General features: G+C 38.6%; 1 long non-coding RNA gene across 1 annotated transcript in view; it reads left to right on the plus strand.

The window, feature by feature from the left end:
* The window catches only part of LOC134732898 (uncharacterized), a 28033-nt gene extending 19931 nt beyond the window's left edge, over positions 1–8102 (plus strand). Inside the window, exons 2-3 of the long non-coding RNA XR_010116464.1 lie at positions 3454–3619; positions 7718–8102. This is a non-coding gene — a long non-coding RNA (uncharacterized lncRNA). The remainder of the gene's footprint in view (positions 1–3453; positions 3620–7717) is intronic.
* Positions 8103–20335: the final 12233 nt, after the last annotated feature.

Below are 20335 nucleotides of genomic sequence, written 5' to 3' on the forward strand. Positions count from 1 at the left end.
TTAAAATTTTCATAAAGCATGAAATTAGAAATTCCTCAGACTGTGCTGGGCGCCGTGGCTCACGCCTGTAATCCCAGCACTTTGGGAGGCCGAGGTGAATGGATCACAAGGTCAGGAGTTCGAGACCAGCTTGGCCAACATGGTGAAACCCCGTGTCTACTAAAAAGTAAAAAAAATTAGCTGGGCATGGTGATGCGCACCTGTAATCCCAGCTACTCGGGAGGCTGAGGCAGGAGAATTGTTGGAAACTGGGAGGCAGAGGTTGCAGTGAGCTGAGATTGCACCACTGCACTCCAGCCTGGGTGACAGAGCAAGACTCAGTGTCAGAAAAAAAAAAAAAAAAAAAAAAAAGGAAATTCCTCAGACTATACATTTTAAGAAGACAGTATTGAAATTTAATTATTTCTATTGACCTTATGGAATCTAATAGTGGAACTTGACAAAAGTTTCTCCCAGCGTTTTTCTTACTGTGCTAAAGAATCACAGGTATGATATCATATTGAAGATTGAAACTCTTTCTCACTTTTAAAAACATTTTAATGAATATGAGGGTCAAAGTTTTCTTGAAATTTTCTTTATTTTAACAGAGATTACTTTTAGAATTAAAACTAAAAAGTCCACATAGCTAGAATGTTAGTATGCCAAAACAGTAATAATTTGGAAAAAATTGAGTTGGTTAAAAATCATAGCATTAACCATCTAATGTGGCAGTTCTCATTTTGTTCTCAGAACACTTTTGTGCTCTTAAAAATTGAGAATTAAAAAACCTTTTTTGTTTAGAAAATTTTATTTATTAGTATTTACCATACTAGAAAAAAGGAAAATTCTTTAAAACAATTGATTTTAAAAATAACACATCATTTAATATTAACATCTGTAATATGTTTTTTATATTTATTTATTAACATTATTCTTTTCTTTCTTATCTTTTTTTTTTTTTTTTTTTGAGACAGAGTCTCATTCTGTCACCCAGGCTGGAGTGCAGTGGCACAATCTTGGCTCACTGCAGCCTCTGCCTCCCAGGTTCAAGCGATTGTCCTGCCTCAGCCTCCCGAGTAGCTGGGATTACAGGGATATGCCACCATGCCCAGCTAATTTTTGTATTTTTAGTAGAGATGGGGTTTCACCATGTTGGCCAGCCTGGTCTCCAATTCCTGACCTCAGGTGATCTGCCCACCTCGGCCTCCCAAAGTGCTGGGATTACAGGCATGAGCCACTGCACCTGGCCATTAACATTATTATTTAGAGACAGGGTCTTACTCTGTTGCCCAGGCTGGAGTGCAGTGGCGTGATCAGAGCTCACTACAGCCTCAAACGCCTGGGCTCAAGCGATCCTCCTGCCTTGGCTTCCCAAAGTGCTGGGACTTCAGGCGTGAACCACCATATATATGTTTTAATGAAGAAATAATATATTTTATAGAACATATAATTAGCGATAAGAATGTATTTTACATTTTTACAAGTGTCTTTAATGTTTGGACTAAGAAAAGACATTTGGATTCTAATATCTGTTTCTGGATTCAATCTGTTGTGATAATGTTGCTTTGATTGAAGTATAAGAAGACAGTCTGGCCTCATCCAGATATGTAGTTGGAAATAGCATTTTTAAAAAAGATAATTATAGATTTTTTTTCTCTTATTACATCCAACTTGTCAAGTGGTAGTTTCTTGAAGGTTGTTTGCAATGTGTATCTGAAACCATATCAATGAATTTCTTGTCTCTGTTACCTTAAAATTCATTCACTGTCTTGCACTTTAAATGGATCATTATCCATGCATGATTCTGTAACATCATGCATTGGTCATTTAGAAAATATTGGCTCATTGATTTTGCAGATCTTCCAGATGTTGACATTTCTTTAGGCAATATCACAAATCACATTTATTCTTATCATCACCAATTTCATCAACAATGTCTTTAAGTAATGGGCAACTGACAAGCTCATTGTGGAGAATACAAGTTTTTCAAAATTCTAGCTTTAGCTTGAAGGCTTAAATTTTATCATTGGTGACATGTAACGCCAGTTATTTTTCTTGAAGTGACAGTAGAGTGACCAACTTGCTCAGCTTTGCCCAAGACCTCCAAGGGTTTGCAGATCTCACTTTGAGACCCACTGATTTAAGAGAATATTGTTTATACAGTGCAAATCATGAATATTTGATATTAATTGCTCTTGAGTAAACATTACCACAGTTCTTACTTTTTTTTGTCTTTTCGCTCATTGTTACAGAGGTCAATATCTCCATTTAAAACTATATTCGCCTCTGGAAAAGGTACTTCAAATAACTTCAAATTATGAATCAGAAATACCCTCTTGATGTGGAGAAGGGTCAGTTAAAAAAAAATACTGTGAATATAATATAGTGAATGACAGTCAGAGAAACACTGTCTCCCTAGGGGTCATGGAAATATATGGGCTGGTGTTTTGTTTTATTTGAATTTGTTGTTGCAACTGGGGAGGGGAGTCACTGGCATTTAGTACCCCAGGGTTAGGGATGCTAAATGGCTTCCCAACCAAGAAATCCAATTCCATTAACAAAAACGCCACTTTTGAGAAACACTGTATTTTCTCTAGCTTTCTGTAGTAAAATGACAAGTGCTTTGTTCCTTCAGAAGGAATATGTACCAAGGAACCGTAAGTGCTATGTCAAAGGAGAAATAGAAATGACAACATATTGCTGGAAGGTGTGTGTGCGAATGGGAATGGGACTGAGTTATATGGCCCTGTTGGTAGAATTACTAAGGATGGAGGGAGGAGAGAATGATGGCATGCATGAGAGCACCAGGTCTTCCTTATGAATTACCTTCTCTATCTGGCACCCCCAGCCCTGGTTACGGTATCATTTCAACAAAGATGATTTTTAAGTTGTAATTTATAATGTGATATATAATATATATACACATACGTTTATTGCATATTCCAAAATACATTTCACCTATATTTCCTTATTATTCAATACGAGGCAACTTGACAAAGTTCTAAAACAAAAATAAGATTTCTGCTTTTTATATAATCTATATAGAATAAAACTGATAGATTTACTATTTTCAGAGTTTTTAGCTACTTAGTTCCTATTGTTTTAAAACAGGAAACTTAGACTCCAAGGAGGGAATAGATTTAGTAAAAAAAGATCACTTGGTAGCTCATCGAAAGTAACTGCCAATACAATGGAGATAACTGGACTTAGAAGGTCATGACTAGACCAGGTATTTAGAATTTATTTGCATTTTAAAAGTCTAATCCATTATTTTTAATTATTGCAAACTCATATGGGTGAAGCTTGAGGTTTTGTTTTTTGGTTTCAATGTTTTATAAAAGCTTAGCTTTTTAGTTGTGGTAAGTATCAAAAGGAAATATTAATTAAAATAAAGTATCTTAATAATCCTTTGTGCAATTTTGTTGCAAAACATTCTCAATTTCTCATATACTTTTTTTTTTTTTTTTTTTTTAGGAGACCAGGTCTCATTCTGTTCCTCAGGCTGGAGTGCAGTGACACAGAATTCACTGTAAGCTTGAACTCCTGAGCTCAAGTGATCCTCTTTCCTTTGTCTCTCGAGTAGCTGTGACTACAGGTGCATGCCACCATGCCTCAGCCTCTCAACGCACTGGGATTAAAGGTGTGAGCACCCACGCCTGGCCATGGACTTATTTATTTTTTTGTCAGCTGGGAACTTTGATTCCTACTTATTTTCTGCTGTAATATTTTGTCTGTTTCAAGACTCTTAAGACATTATCTCTCAATGGTCAGAGAAAGGCTAATACTATTTATTTATTTTCTATCTCTTTGGTTGCCTTGATAAAACAAATAATTGAGGAAAAACAGTTTTAAACAAGAAACTTTACCTAATGAATCATCAGTGAACTTATCTAGTATTTGGCACTTCAGATCATGTTTCTCCTACCCCTGTTTTAGTAGTTATGAGAAATCTGTAGATTGTTTCTCTTTGAAATCAGAACAAGTGGATTTAAACCCTAGATCTGCTTCCATCAGCTGAGTGACTCGGCTAAGTTTCTTAAGCTCTCTAGGAATCAGTTTCTTCATTTGAAAGACAAGGAATGGGCTGGGCGCAGTGGCTCACGCCTGTAATCCCAGCACTTTGGGAGGCCAAGGCGGGCAGATCACCTGAGGTGGGGAGTCCGAGACCAGCCTGACCAACATGGAGAAACCTCATCTCTACTAAAAATACAAAATTAGCTGGGCATGGTGGTGCATCCGTATAATCCTAGATACTTGGGAGGCTGAGGCAGTAGAATCACTTGAACCCAGGAGGCAGAGGTTGTGGTGAGCCGAGATCGGACCATTGCCCTCCAGCCTGGCCAACAAGAGCAAAACTCCATCTCAAAAAAAAAAAAAAAAAAAAAAAGGAATGACATTTATTATACGATTATTATGAGGATTAAATTATATATTCAGCTTATACATTAAAATTCTCAATGCCTGGCCAAGAGTTGATACTTAACAATAATGATTTCTTCTTAGATCTTCTTTAAAAAAGGTAAACTAAAAGCAAATGATTTTGTATATGTGCTTAGTTTAGATTACAATTAACTTTGATTTGCCTTAATTTTCATTCATGTTTCAGTTTCTTTTGAGGTCTCATTTTAAAATTTGGTATTTGCTTAAGTGGATTTGAAATTTAAATCTAGGTAATAATTACCCATGTTGTTCTGACAGGAAAAACCTATGAATAAAAAGTGCTTTTGAAAAGGAGGTGGGGCCAGGCATGGTGGCTCATGCTTGTAATCCCAACAGTTTGGGAGCCTGAGATAGAAAGTATACTTGAGCCCAGGAATTCTGTGCAGGGAGACTGTCTCTACCAAAAAAAGAAAAAGAAAAAGAAAAAAAAAGCCAAGCATGGTGGTACACACCTGTGGTCCAAATCTACTCAGGAGGGTGAGGTGGGAGGATCACTTGGGCCTAGCAGGTCTAGGCTGCAGTGAGCTGTGATCATGCTATTGCACTCCAGCCTGTCTTTAGACCCTGTGTAAAAACAAAAACAGGAGGCGGGCTTACGAGGTTAAGGAGGCCCCAAAACTGTCCAGGATTTAGCATAGCATCTGTCATCTAGTGGGGTTCTTAGCTGATCAATGAATGTGTCCCATTTCTGCCTTTCACATCATGAGCATCTCTGGGTCTGCTAGTGGGCAGGTGGAAAGAAGCCTCTTAGGGTTTGGTTCACTATTAGATATTTTTTCCTTTTTTTTTTTTGACACAGGATCTCACTCTGTCACCCAGGCTGGTGTGCAGTGGGGTGATCACGGCTCACTGCAACCTTAAGTTCCTGAGCTCAAGTGATCCTCCTACCTCAGCCTCCCAAGTAGCTGGGACTACAGGCATGCACCACTACGCCTGGCTAATTTTTGTATTTTTAGTTGAGATGGAGTTTCGCCATGTTGCCCGGGCTGATCTCAAACTCCTGGGCTCAACAGAGTCACTTGCCTTAGCCTCCCAAAGTGCTAGGATTGCAATCAGGAGCCACAGTGCCTGGATACATACATTTTATTAACTTATTTATTTATTTATTTATTTTGAGACGGAGTCTCACTCTGTCACCCAGAGGCTGGAGTGCAGTGGCGCAATCTCGGCTCACTGCAACCTCTGCCTCCCAGGTTCAAGCAATTCTCCTGCCTCAGCCTCCCCAGTACCTGGGATTACAGGCACCCACCACCACGCCTGGCTAACTGTTTTGTATTTTTAGTAGAGACCAAGTTTCACCATGTTGGCCAGGCTGGTCTCAAAATCCTAACCTCAGGTGATCCATCCACCTTGGCCTCCTAAAGTCTGGGATTACAGGCGTGAGCCACCACGCTCAGCCATTAACTTATTTTTATCTGTTACAAAAATTACAAACATGATAGAACCATTAGTAAACACAAATGAGAATAAACAATGATTTAAAAATAATCCATAGTCATTGTTCTCAGTATTACAACCACTTTAACACAGATACATCTTTTAAACAAAAATAAAATGAGATATTTAATGTCACATTTCTGCCTGGCTGCTTTTAGGAAGAATATTGGAGAGCTGGCTACATTAAATCCATACTTTGAAAATGAGGTTTGGGTAGTTTTTGCTTTTTTTTTTTTTTTTTTGAGACGGAGTTTCTCTCTTGTTGCCCAGGCTGGAGTGCAATGGCGCGATCTCAGCTCACTGCAACATCCGCCTGCCCGGTTCAAGCGATTCTCCTGCCTCAACCTCCTGGGTAGCTGGGATTACAGGCATGTGCCACCACGGCCGGCTAATTTTGTACTTTCAGTAGTGACAGGGTTTCTCTATGTTGTTCAGGCTGGTCTCGAACTCCCAACGTCAGTTGATCCGCCCGCCTCAGCCTCCAAAAGCGTTGGGATTACAGGTGTGAGCCACTGCGCCCAGCCTGAGGTTTGGGCAGTTTTAAGGCATATGCAATTCCTAAGAGTCCTCAGTTTTTGAAGAATTGAATACCTATTTATAAATAATAGCATTTAACAATACCTTATTTATAAGCTTTTCAAATCCATACTAGTACTATGTACTGAACTATTATTTCTGTGAATTAAGTTGCCTCATTCTTCGAGCCTGTTCATCCTGAGGACAATTCGGTTTTCAATTATTTCTAAGCTTTTATTGAAGTCTTGATTTCCCCTTCCATAGAAATAAACAGAAGGTAACTGAGAGAGACAACAAGCCTGTTGTTTAGCAGCAAGCTTTTAGCACAAAATTGCTGTCTGCACAAGTGGTATCAACCATCATTACACCTGCTTGCAAATGTGAAGACAAGCAGGGCCATGATCGGTCAATCTGGTTATTGACTTCAGACATCTCACTTCAAAGGTGATTGCAGTTTCACCAGCTGTCCCAGCCATGTGTGAAAATTGTGCTTTAAGGAACTCTGCCACCAATAATATGTTAAATGAGAACATTTCTTTGAAGGTTTATGAAGATTCCCCAGGCAATGAGAATATGAGCTGTGATTCTAGCCCCCTCAACTAGTATTTGCAACCATTCTTTTAAATTCTAGTGTCAAATTTTAAGTATCTCATTATAGTTTTTCTAACAATAGCAAATTACAGAAAAGAAGATCATACTTTTTACTTTTAAACAGCAATTAAGCATTTGCCTCTAAAATTCTAAATTTGCTTCCTTCATAGTAAGGTCAGCTTGGTTGAATTAGCTAAAAACATGTACTTCTTCATATACTGATTTCCAGAACAGTTCAAGTGATCTTTTGCATTATGTTCCTGTAGATACATGAGATTTAGAGAAGAGGTAAAAGCTGAATTAGTCATTATTGCACTAATTTTGTGATTATAAATTTGCTTGGAGGTTCTTTAAAAGTTTTAATACAATTGATAGCTCAGCCTATTTAAAGAAACAACAAGTCTATGACTCTGTGCACTAGGCTTAGCATTAAATTTTCACTGCTTTCTCATGTCAATACTAGTTATTATCTTTGTAATTAAATCTAGTTTCCGTTTATCATCCAAACCAGGCAATCAGCAACTTTACATTTATCTTCCATTACCTTCAAAGGAGTATTTTGTGAGTCCTCCATTTACTCATCTATTTTCAAATGCCCTGGCCTCTACCTGCCCATATTTCATGAGGCTGTGCACAAAAATAAATAAGGCCAGAAAGAATTGAGGTTTATAATTATACAGCTTATTGACCCTTAGAGTGGTGTTTTTAAAATTACTATTTTTAGTGTTTTGTTTTTTTTTTTTAACAATTAAAGATTCAGAAAAAGGAAGAATTCTGGACTTGCTTTTCATGTCGTCTCCACGAAGACGTTAAGAAGAGCTGCTCTGCACCCATCCTGTTTGTAAAAACAGCCTTCCCTGAGGAACCCCACACCATTATTGTTCTCCCCGTTCCTGTTGGTAATTGATTCAGGAAGCTTTCTTGAAGAATGGGGGTTTCTACTTCATTATCACTACTGCTGAATATGTTACACAGGGATGGTAAAAAATTTTAATGCAACAAAATGAATAGCAATACAACTATAATGAATATAATTTAGGCCTTCAGGGTACAGAATTTGCAGTGCTGCAAACGTTCATTTTGAACATCAATGATAATTACATTGTAGCTATAAAAATATAGAAAATGGACTGAAATGACCTTCCTTCTGTAATACTCTGCAAGTTGTTTGATAAAAGGAATTCTGTCACTTGTTCAGTTGTCTGTTTCGTATGTAGGGGAAGATGGAGGTAAGGGTGTGTGGAATGGGAGACAATGAGAGGAAGGCAGATGGGAGTGTGGGATGTAGTTCTTTATTTTGTAATTGTATTACAGTATATAAGAAATAGTCATGTTAGTAAGCTTCAGCAAGGACCCACCATAAATGTAGGCAGAGGCAGGGACAGAGAGCAGGACACTGAAACAAGTTATATGGTCTCAGTAATGGGACAATGCCACTTTGTTCTCTTCTTCTTCTTCTTCTTTTTTTTCTTTTAGGGAATGCAAGTCAAACAATAAGTGGAAGACTCTTGAGCTTAGTCACCCAGGTCATGACATGAAGGTCAGTTTGGTCTCTCTCTTCATTTCCTCCCACCCCACGGGGAGTCCTCTGCTTGAGGAAGGAGAGACACATTGCCGGGCTACAGCGCAGGGCCCATTGTCATCCCGAGCCACCCTGGCTTCCCTGCAGGCCTCCTGAGTCGCAGCCTAGGAATGTAGCAAGAGGTGAGCCAGTGTGGCCGGGTTTTCCTCTCCCACACGCCAAATATGTCCACAGCTTCGGGTACCACTTTCCTCTGGGCAAATTCTTCCCCACTCTCTTTCAAAATGTTAATTAGAGTTTATCCACCATGTTCCCAGCATTACCACTTTTTTGAGCAGGTAAATCAGGTAATTCTTCTCATGAGCTTCAGCTTCCTGCTGAGTTGTGTCCTCTCTCCTGGAATGACTGAGGAAAGGTGCTGTGCACAGTTGGTCCAGTTAATGTGTGGCTGCTCCACTCCTCCAGCTGAGACCGTTTGTTTGAAGGATATTCCCATCAGTTACAATGGAATCTTGAAACATTTTCACCCCAGTATGCTGCAATCTTGCAATCTCCTTGAACACTGGAGAGATTTTTTTTTCTTAAGGCTTTTTTTTTTCTTTTAGGTTTCACCAGTAGGAGGAAGCCTCCCTCGAAATGAGCGAGACTCAGCAGGTCTGGTACAGCTAACCTTGATCATTCCTAGCTGGTGTCTTATTGCTGCTTCTTGCCCAGCCTCCTTTCTGTTTTTTAACCTGGCCTCCTCTTTTATGTTCACTTATTTCATTATTTGAAAGAAAACAGCAGGACCTGGAAACTCTAGTCCAGTCATGCTCCTGGACTCCTGTCTTGCCCTGCGGTCTCTTTTGATCTAAATTTGTTTCTCACTATTACAAATGCGGTAGCTGAGAAGACTGCAGAATCTGAAATAAACTAAGGGTTTGTATGAGAATGTATATATTAATATAAGTGTGGAAAGCAAGGTTTATCTTCTATATATTCGTACCTGATCTCATGTTGGCTACAATGGCAGATACTGCATCCTTGCTTCCCAAACAGAGGTTTTATGGCCACAAGGAAGTATGAGTTCCTACATTTAATTACAACGTATGGTGAGTTACAACATGCTCTGCTGCTGGTTTTACCACTTGAGAAGTAATTGGGGGATTGTCCATTCTTAGATATTTAATTGCCTCAGGGCTGCAGAAGAGGTGTTGCCACAAGCTGGTTTCACAATGAAAGGCCGCCTCGGGGATGCAATAGATTAGGCTGGCCTGCTTTTCTTGGGCAAAGACAATATGAACTCCAGCCTGCCTTTGTAATAAACTGCTCTTTTATCTTTATTTTTTGCTTTCTTGGCTGGCTTTTAGAAGAAAAAGTCAAATTTTAAAAGAAATGATACTTAAATTGGAAATTGGCTGCTCACTATTCAGTTAGGGAGGGCACATGTGGCATTCTATCAATGACCCATCATGTACTTATTTTTATTTGAATTCCTGTAAGTGGCTGCCCTTTTCCTAAATCTCCTTAATTTATTCAATAAAAATGTTATCCCCTTGGGAGGCCGAGGTGGGTGGATCACGAGGTCAGGAGATCGAGACCATCCTGGCTAACACAGTGAAACCCTGTCTCTACTAAAACAACAACAACAACAAAAAAATTAGCTGGGCGTGGTGGCTGGCACCTGTAGTCCTAGCTACTCGGGAGGCTGAGGCAGGAGAATGGCATGGACCCGGGAGGCAGAGCTTGCAGGGAGCCGAGATCGTGCCACTGCACACCAGCCTGGGCGACAGAGCGAGACTCCGTCTCAAAGAAAAAAAAAACAATGTTATCCCCTGAATAGGCCAGACACTAAGGGTTTTATATTTTATCTTGTTTTTTTCATATTACGTATTTCATATTGGATATTTAAAATAATATTTTGAGTTTGTGTTAATATACTGTTTTCCATTTGAGCCATGTTGACTTTTTAAAAGAATTTCAAGATACAACTTATGTCTACATTTGCACCATAATGTGAATTCGTGATTTTCAACTCACTTGAAATACTAAGTTTTTAATTGAGTTGATTTGTTTTGTAGACTAATTTTATGTGTAATTGAAATGTTTCTTTTATAGATACTTCAGTACATTTTGTTGCCATGGATTCATTTCTCACATCTAATTCCTAACCCTGGAAAAATAATTTTTAAAAATTAGCAGAGAATATTTCTTTTTAGATGAGTCTTAAGACCTTTCCAGTTCCAGATTGCTTTCTGTTGAAATGAGAAGTTGTGTTTTAGAAGGACACAATTTATCTCCATGATGTCAGCCTCAAAAATCAATCAGCCTAAATAAGGAACTAGAGTTTCATGGAGAAAGGCTAATTTCACGGTTGTGGCAGGGAAGGTACATGATAAGCCTGGGATTTTTGTGTGTCAGAAGGTAAGGAGGTACTCAAACGATGGTGAGTATGCATCAAAATGACACAGAAGCCAGCTTGAATGAGTTCCAACTGGTATCCCCGTTCAAATCTGGGATAATTTTAGCAAGAGTGAGAGAGAGAAATTAATTAATTATAAATGAATGAAATAAGAATTAATGGGTCCAAACTCATAACAGCTAAATAAGGAAGAAGAAAAAGCTGTTTCTTACAGCAAAATCCTGGCTGATAGAGAAGACAAATGGATAAAAAGGAGTTAGAAAATTACCATTTTATAACCATCAGAGTAAAACTGATTCTGGCTAGAATGATTAATAGATGCCAGATCTGGCAGAGAGAATTTTGATGAGGAGCAAGTTATTTACCCAGTCTCAAAATACCTCTCCACAAGTTACTTAATAATTATGAGGGAAAATAGTGTAGAAGCAGAATAACATTTTACTTAACCAAGTAGATCAACACTGATATCATCAACAAGAGGCAAAGGAATATCAAGTGCCTCCCAATGTGATAACACAAGCAAAACAAAACATCACTCATGTGGTAATCCAACCAAAAATGGATTAGCTCTGTCTAATCATAAGGAAGCAGCAGAGAAACCCAAATCTTAATAGATATATTCTATGAAATAACTGGCCTGTATTAATCATAAATGCCAATGGCATGAAAGACAAAAGAATGCTGAGAAAGTGCTTTAAATTAAATGAGTCTAAAGAGACAGGACAACTTAATGCAATATGTAATCCTAGACAGTATCCTGAACTGGACAAAGATTCTTTAGATAATATTTTGGAAACAATTAAGGAAATTAAAATGAACTTTAAAGTATTCTATCAATGTTAACTGTCCTGAGTTTTTAAAATATTTGGTAATTATTACACATTTAATAATTACACTGTGGTTAAGGACAAAATTTTGTTCTTATGAAATGTAAGCTGAAATATTAAGGGAAAAAGAAGCATTATGTGTGCACCTACTCTTATATTGTTCAAAAAATATATATTTAAAAATGTGTAATATATTTAAATAGATATACATAGATGAAACAAAGCAAATGCTAAAACTTGGAAAATCCGGGTAAAGACTTTTTCTATTTAAGTGTTCTTTGTACTGTTCTTGCAATGTTTCTGTAATTTTGAAATGACTTCAAACACAAAAATAAAAATAGAAGGAGACAATCAGCCGAATTACTTTTGTGAATGCTTAATATAGCCTCATTACTCTGAAAAACAAAAAGGTACTAAGAGACATAGAACTATTCATTGAACTTTAAAATCTATAGGCTATCCAAAAAAGACAAAAAAGGAGAAAGAAACACCTTTAAAATCTAGTGGAGAAGACTATATTAGCATATAAAACAATTAAATGAATTAATCTGTAAAAAAAATTTTTTTTAGACAGAATCTTGCTCTGTGGCCCAGGCTGGGATGCAGTGGCATGATCTCGGCTCACTGCATCCTCTACCTCCCAGGGTGAAGCGATTCTCCTGCCTCAGCCTCCCCAGTAGCTGGGATTACAGGTTCCATGCCACTGTACCTGCACCTGGCTAATTAAATGAATGACTCTTAACAAATAAATGAGCTATTTATTACTGTTTATTCATACAAGTTATGGAAGAAACCTATACAAGTTAGGAAGGTATTTATTTGTCCTAACTTTCTAGCTTTCTTTCCGAAGTCATGTAGACTCAGTTTATTATCTGGACTTTTCTTCCCCCCCATTTGACTATGTAATAGAAAAGCATTGCCCTAGGATTCAGGATATGTAGTTCCTAGCCCATCTCTGTCATTTAAGAGCTGTTTGACTGTCAAGTCACTTGACTTTTGTGGACTCAGTTTCTTCACCTGTGAAATAAGGAAGATGAACTCAAAAATCTTTGAGCTCTTTCAGCTTTAAAGGCCTATGATGCCACATAGAATGAAAACCATAAGAGCTAATGAAAATAGCTGGATACGTTAAATCGACTTTGGTGATTTGTAGTTAGGATGCATAAGCAAATGGTCAAACTTCTATGGATGCTAGACACTTTGATGGTAAAATCACTTTATATTCCAGTGCTGCTTTTATTTCCTCAAGCATTCCCATGCCTTTAATGTGATTTGACATTTCTAGCAAAGTTGCTGTGATATGAGTAGGGCATATATCATCAACTCCATTTTTCAAAAAACAAAACTGAGGCACTGAGAGGTTACTTACCTTTATACCTTTTTTTTTTTTTTTTTTTTTTTGAGACAGAGTCTTGCTCTGTCACCCAGGCTGGAGTGCAGTGGCATGATCTCGGCTCACTGCAACCTCTGCCTCCGGGTTCAAGCAATTCTGTCTCAGCCTCTCGAGTAGCTGGGACTACAGGCATGCACCACCATGCCTGGCTAATTTTTGTGTTTTTAGTAGAGATGGGGTTTAACCATATTTCAGGCTGGTCTCGAACTACTGACCTCAGGTGATCTACCCCCCGCGGCCTCCCAAAGTGCTGGGATTACAGGCAGAGCCACTGCACCCGGCCACCTTTATGTGTTTGAACAAATTAATATTTCTTTCTTGATCTATCAACTCAGAAATCCCATAAAACAAGAAAATGAATGCCCCACATACTCCCTCTGTCTCTGTGCTATCTGCATTTCCCAACTTTTTACATTGTCAATGTTTCTATCAGTTGGGTTCTATTCTCAATGACTGATTATTCTGTACTTTGCCAATAGGTTGATTAATATTTTTTTAAGTAAAAAGATTTTGCACTATTATAATAATGTGATATTATTACCTAAGGCACAAAGTAGCATGATTGGACCCATAAAGAAGGAGATATATAACTGTGTGTTAATAAACCTGTACTAGTTGAAGAAGAATATTTCAAGTGTCAGGGTCAAATAGATTCTCTTCTTCAATTTATTTAAATATTACAAAACATTATAGATTGTTTTATATTTATACCATGATTTCTTTGCATATCTTTTCAAGAATTTGAATTTCTTTTTTTTTTTTTTTGAGACGGAGTCTTGCTCTTTCACTCAGGCCAGAGTGCAGTGGCGCGATCTCGGCTCACTGCAAGCTCTGCCTCCCGGGTTCATGCCATTCTCCTGCCTCAGCCTCCCAAGTAGCTGGGACTACAGGCGCCCGCCACCACGCCTGGCTAATTTTTTGTATTTTTAGTAGAGATGGGGTTTCACCGTGTTAGCCAGGATGGTCTCGATCTCCTGACTTCATGATCTGCCTGCCTCGGCCTCCCAAAGTGCTGGGATTACAGGCGTGAGCCACCGTGTCCGGCCCAAGAATTTGAATTTCTAATTCACCTTTTTGTGAGCAGAATTATAATATGGCTTCAGCTTTCATCTTGTCAAAGATCATCTAGTTCTTAATAAGAGTATTTCCTACTTGAATATTTCTACTTGAAACTTATTCTTCAGAGCCCTCTGATTTCCTATTACTATTTGGACTGTTGATTTCCTAAGCTTGCTAGACAGCTTTCATCCAATAATTATTTTTCATAGATTTCTAGGTAAAGTTTACTTTTTTCTCGGCTGCCATAATCTTCTTTGTCTTGGGTTACTTTTTATTTTTGCTCTGGTACGTCCCCAGATAATTGTTTGTTTTTTTTTTCTTTTTCAGAAAGTATGCATGGGAGTGAAAATATAAATTAGATAAGTCCATAGTTCTAGTTTCAAGAGAATTTTCCCTCAGAACTATTAAAGCATTTTCTGTGATCCTCTAGCAACCAATTTTGCTGGGAAGGGACTGGCACCAGTCAGATTCTGATCTCTTTATAGATAATTGGTTTCTTTTCTCAGAAAGTTTTTAGGCTTTATATTTTGACATGAGGAAGTTTCAGAAAAGGTGTCTAGATGTGCATTTTTAAAAATTCGTGTATCATTTGGTGATCTCCTTATGCTAAATTGCTTAGTCAACAGAAACAGAGAGGCAGCAGTTATGTGCCAAGTACACATAACAAGGATATTAGCCCTTTATAGGAAGGTTGTTTGACTTCTTTAGAGATTACTTTTTTGGTTTTAGTTTAAATAAGGGTACGCATCACCCTTGTGTGTAGATGAGGGAGTAGAGAATGGCTTGAAGGTGGGCTTGTACAGCTTTACTGTAAGCGTTAAACCCATACCCTTGATTTCTGTCTCACTTTCCCCTGGCATTCTTGCCAGTTTCAAGCTTTGAACTTGCAGCTTTCTTCTGTTTAATTTCTTGGCTGTAGATTCTCTGGCTTCAATTTATAACAACAAAATCTAACTTGTATTAAGCAGCATTCCAGGAACTGTCCTAAGTGCTTATATTGTGATTTACTTGGCCAATCCTTACAACAACGCTATGAGGTAGCTACAGTCGACTCTGAGTATATGCAGGGAATTGGTTCCAGGAACCCCACATCTGCCAAAATCTGTGCATACTCAAGTCTGGCAAATTGGTCCCTTGGGAAATGGCGTATGCAAAAGTTAGTCTTTATTATAGGCCAGTTTCGCATTCCACAAATACTGTATTTTTGATCTGCCCTGGGTTGAAAAACAATCCATGGACTCACGCAGTTCAAATCCATGTTGTTTAAGGGTCAACTGTCCCATAATTATCCACATTTTATAATGAGGAAACAGGATTGCTCAAAGTCATACAGGTTATGACTGGCAGAGCTGATATTTGCATCCAGGCAGTCTGCGATCCTATCCTGCACCTATCTTGGAGAAATATATAGAAATCTGTAATTCCTTGATCCTGGGATTTATTGTGAACTTATTCTCTTTTATATGCATATATTTTAAACCAGCATTTCAGTGGAATGTGAGGTTGAGGGGCCAAGAAGGAAAGGCATGGTGTTCTGTCTGCAACAGTTAATTGAAATCTACCCATAATTTCTGAGTGCCAAATTCACCAAGGCTAAATCCAGGTATAGGCAGTTGCTTATGCTGTGAGTTTATGCAGCATAATGACAGACAATGAGCAGTCAGAGACTTACTTTTAGAGGTCTAAGATTGCTGTGGCCATTCTTTTCCTTCACTTTACCTCCTACTGCTGCAGTTAGAACAACCTCTCGCTGATAGAACCTAAAGATACAGGTTCCATCTAAAAACACCCCCTCCACCCCCATTTCCTTCCATGCTCATTTGTCTGATTAGACAGGTCTAGGTAGGGCTGGTAGGTGGAAGGAGGCAGACAACCAAAGGAAAGCAGCACTAAGGCTAAAGGAAGGAGAGAGAAAAGAATGGAATTTGTATGGGAAGCTAGGCTTGACCCCTGCTTCCTGCTAATTACCAGAAGTCTATAACGAGTCATGCGTTGTTATAGGTGTTCTGTGTATATCATTCAATTTACTTTTCATGATGACCCTGTAGCAAAGGTATAGCAAAGGTATTACGCCCATTTTATAGATGAGGACATTAAGACTCAAGGATGTTAAGGAATTTACCCAAGGTTACAAAGGCAGTATGTTCATCTGAGTTTAAAACCCATGCCAATTCCTCTGTGCCATGATGCCTTTTGACTCCTTATGGCAGCATTTGGAATGGAGCTGGTGTTTGTGCAAGCTCACCCTCCCTCCCTTTCTCTCAGTACACTCATACACTCACACACTCACACAAACGCACACACACAAACACACACATGAATTAACTAATTGAACCGATATTTCTTGAGCTGTTTATATGCTAGGTATTTGGTAGAGCCTACACTGTCTTCTGTGAGTCAAATCATGCCTCTCAAGCACACAGTAATGAAACTTTCTAAGAGGCGGCGATAGGGGAAAAGGGTGTGGAATCTGTGTTCAAATAGGTGGCTTCTTAAAGATCAGGACTGGAGGGGCTGCACGAATCCGTTGCAGAACAGCAACTCTTTCTAATTTGCCACTGGGCCTGGAATTCTGACTCTGAAGCTCAATTCTCTTGAGGTAAGATATTTTGCCATATTAAGAAGCAAAATACTTTCTTAGGAGTCCTTATCACCTTATTGTGAATTAAATTTATGAAATTTCTTCAAAATGATAGTGTAATAGATCACAAAATGGTCAAATTACTTATAACCCTGTTCACAAAATGGTCACAAATTACTTACATCCCTTTGTAGTGGGATTTTTGCCAGGCCTCGCATCAAAAGGTTGAATTTATTTCTCTATCCCTTAATCCTGGGTTTGGCTGGGTAACTTGCTTTGGCCAATGGAACATTGAAAAATATGGTGCAGGCTGGGCATGGTGATCCATACCTGTAGTGCCAGCTACTCAGGAGGCTGAGGCAGGAAGATCACTTGAGCTCAGGAGTTTGAAGCCAGCCTGGGCGACAGGCTGGGCAGACATGGTCTCTGGGAAAAAAATGTGCAGAGGCTTGAGGGGGGCTTGCATATAGGGTTTACCTTCTCCTGCTGCTGAGAATGTTTCTGCCACCATGTGAACTACACTCTTTGAGGATGAGAGAACATGTGAAGAAAGGCCTTAAACATACCAGTTGTCCTAGCTGTAGCCCCAGATGTGAGAGGGAGGCCATTTTAGATCACGCAACTTCAAATGAGCCGGCCTCATCCAGAAACACTATCACCACCAAATTGTGAGAAATTATAAGTGGCTGTTTTAAGTCCCAAAGATTTGTAGTATTTTGTTGTGAGGCAAAAGCTACCTGATGTATGTAGCTAGCTGAAGTAGGCTGGGAAAGGGGGGGGGAAGCAGGAAGGAAAGGAATTGAGTAGAAAGCACCTTGATTATTATTTGTGCAATGTAAGGTTCCTGAATATTTGGGTAGAGACAGGGCAGCCCCTAAGGAGAGAGAAGTGCAGAAAAGAATGAAGGGAGTCCACTAAACACAAAGTTCACTCTTCCTCATGACTGACCTTTTTATAACTCCAAGAAGTAACATCTAGAATGTGAGCACTTTATCCTATTGTCAGGGTTTTGCTGTAATTTGAACAATTCAAAAGTGATTTGACATTCTTGTTTACTTTTTACTTAGTGGTTCAGCAGAGATAAATAACTTCCCCGTAGATTCATTTGAATTTCATCTTGACCCAGAACTCTGGAGTGCAAATATAACCATTATCTGAAACTGTGAAACATCAGAAATGGAAGCCATCTCAATCTGTTTTATGTCCAACTCCTGCCACCTTGTTTTAACATTGTACCATGTTAAAGAACATCAGACCATAACATTCTAATTCAGTATCACATCTTTACTTGAGTAATATGCTTTCTCCCTCCTCTGCCCTCAAGTATAATGCTTTCTTTGTCTTTTGCAATATAAATGATTCACTTTGTTATGTGGTTATTCGAATGGATGTCTGTTGTCTTCGGAGGCTTTAAACTTTCTCTGGGAAGAGATCTTGTTTTATTTATTCTTTCATTAATTTATTCATGCAGGAAATGTTTATTGTACAATGATGGTTCAGGCCTGCTTTCAAGGATCTTATTATCTAAGTACAAGAAAACAAAACATAAACCAGTTTTTAAAGAACATGTTAATGTTGAGTATTTACAAAATGTATGAGTACGAAGAAGAAAGAATTGGCTTGACACATGCACCTATATTCTAACTTATGTTTCCTTTTCTACACTTGACTCCCTAACATTAAGCGTGCACTCACTCAACAGCTAGAGTGATTAGATATATCTAATTAGATATAACAGCCAGATAGATTAGATTATATCAATCCTCCACTTAAAATTTTCAATTTAAATTTCTTTCTTTCTTTTTTTGAGATAGAGTATCGCTGTTGTCACCTAGGCTGGAGTGCAGTGGCACGATCTCAGCTCACTGCAACCTCTGCCTCCTGTGTTCAAGCGATTCTCCTGCCTCAGCTTCCGAAGTAGCTGGGACTACAGGTGCATGCCAACACACCCAGTTAATTTTTTTGTATTTTTAGCAGAGATGGGGTTTCACCATGTTGACCAGGATGGTCTCAATCTCTTGACCTTGTGATCTGCCTTCCTTGGCCTCCCAAAGTGCTGGGATTACAGGCGTGAGCCACCACACCCGGCCTCAATTTAAATTTCTTACTGGTCTTACAAAGCCAATGGGATGTGGCCCCTGACTGTAATTCAGTCATGCTAGCTCCTTTCTGTTCTTTGGGAACTCTAGGTTGCTCTCTAGGTTTAGCACCTCTGAACCAGTGGTTCCTGATGCCAAGATGCTATTCCTCCTATTTCTCCATGATTAGCTCCTTCTTGTCATTCAGAACTCAACTTAGGTGGCTGGATTCCTGATACCTGATGTAAGTAGCCACTCAGTTAACAGATGTCATTTGACTCTGTGTAACATTAGCCATGATTTGTTAGTTTCTTTGTTTTCCTATATCCCTCTTTCCCCTCCCTCCCTCCCTCCCTTCCTTCCTTCCTTCACTTTCTTCCATTTCTTCCTTCCTTCTTTCCATACCTCCTTCATTTTTCTTTCCTCTTCCTTAACTTTGTGTCTCTCTCTCTGCACTAGAATGCATGCCCCATCAGAACAGTGACCTTGTTGTCTCCTGCTCCCGTGCCTATTCCATAATAGGTATTCAATAAGTACTCCTGGAGTACCTGAACAGATGGATAGAATTCTAAATGCTGGAGGATTTGCAGGTACATGCTAGGTGGAATGCAGGGGGGAATGGCTTTTTAGACAGTGAAACAGCACCATATTCAAACACATGAGACAAGGAACAAGAACATTAGAAGTATATTGGGTTGGCTGGAATACAAGGTTTGGGTTAAGTTTGGGGAGAGCAGGAAAATAAGAGGAGGTGAGAATTGATACTTTTGCACTTTCTACACACACACACGCACGCACACACACACACACATCCTCCCAAGAAATTTTTCAGTCTCAGAGCTAGTTTGTTGATTGACACACAGAAATTCAGACTTCTGCTACTTTTTTTTTTTTTTTTTTGGCATTGCTACCTTGCAGGAAGATAATGAAATGGACTTGTCAAAAGCTACTGACATTTGGTCTGTTGTAAACAACTCGTTGAAGAGTTTTGACTTTTGATTTTTAGTAGGGATTTTTTTTTTTACATTTTTTTGAATAATTGGAAATAGATTACTGAACCTGGCCAAATGCAGGAAATAGATAAATCATCATTTTATATCATTTACTCATTTGACTCTTACAATAAATCACTGCAAGCAGCAGATTTATTTATTACTCACACACACATATAAATGTATTTTATATATTTGGGCTTTGTTTACTATTTATGAGGTTTAAAACAATTTTGGGAGATCTGATGAGGCTTTCATTCACTTTGATAGCTTCCTCATCTGTAAAATGGGAGAAATAATAATGTATAGATCTCAAAGGGTAGTTGTAACTCTTAAATGACTTAAATTGAAAAGTGTTTAGATCAGTCCTTGGAGTAATTGTTAGCCTTTGTTATTATCATCATTGTTTGCTGCTGACATGAAGAGAAACATGAGTTGAAGGAATTTTACTCTAGGTCCCAAATTCTACTGTAAATGCAATTGCATTTTGCTGGTGAAACACTTTCTGCCATTTTGCCA

This window comes from Symphalangus syndactylus, chromosome 17, assembly GCF_028878055.3.
Source record: "Symphalangus syndactylus isolate Jambi chromosome 17, NHGRI_mSymSyn1-v2.1_pri, whole genome shotgun sequence".
Classification (NCBI taxonomy): Eukaryota; Metazoa; Chordata; class Mammalia; order Primates; family Hylobatidae; genus Symphalangus; species Symphalangus syndactylus.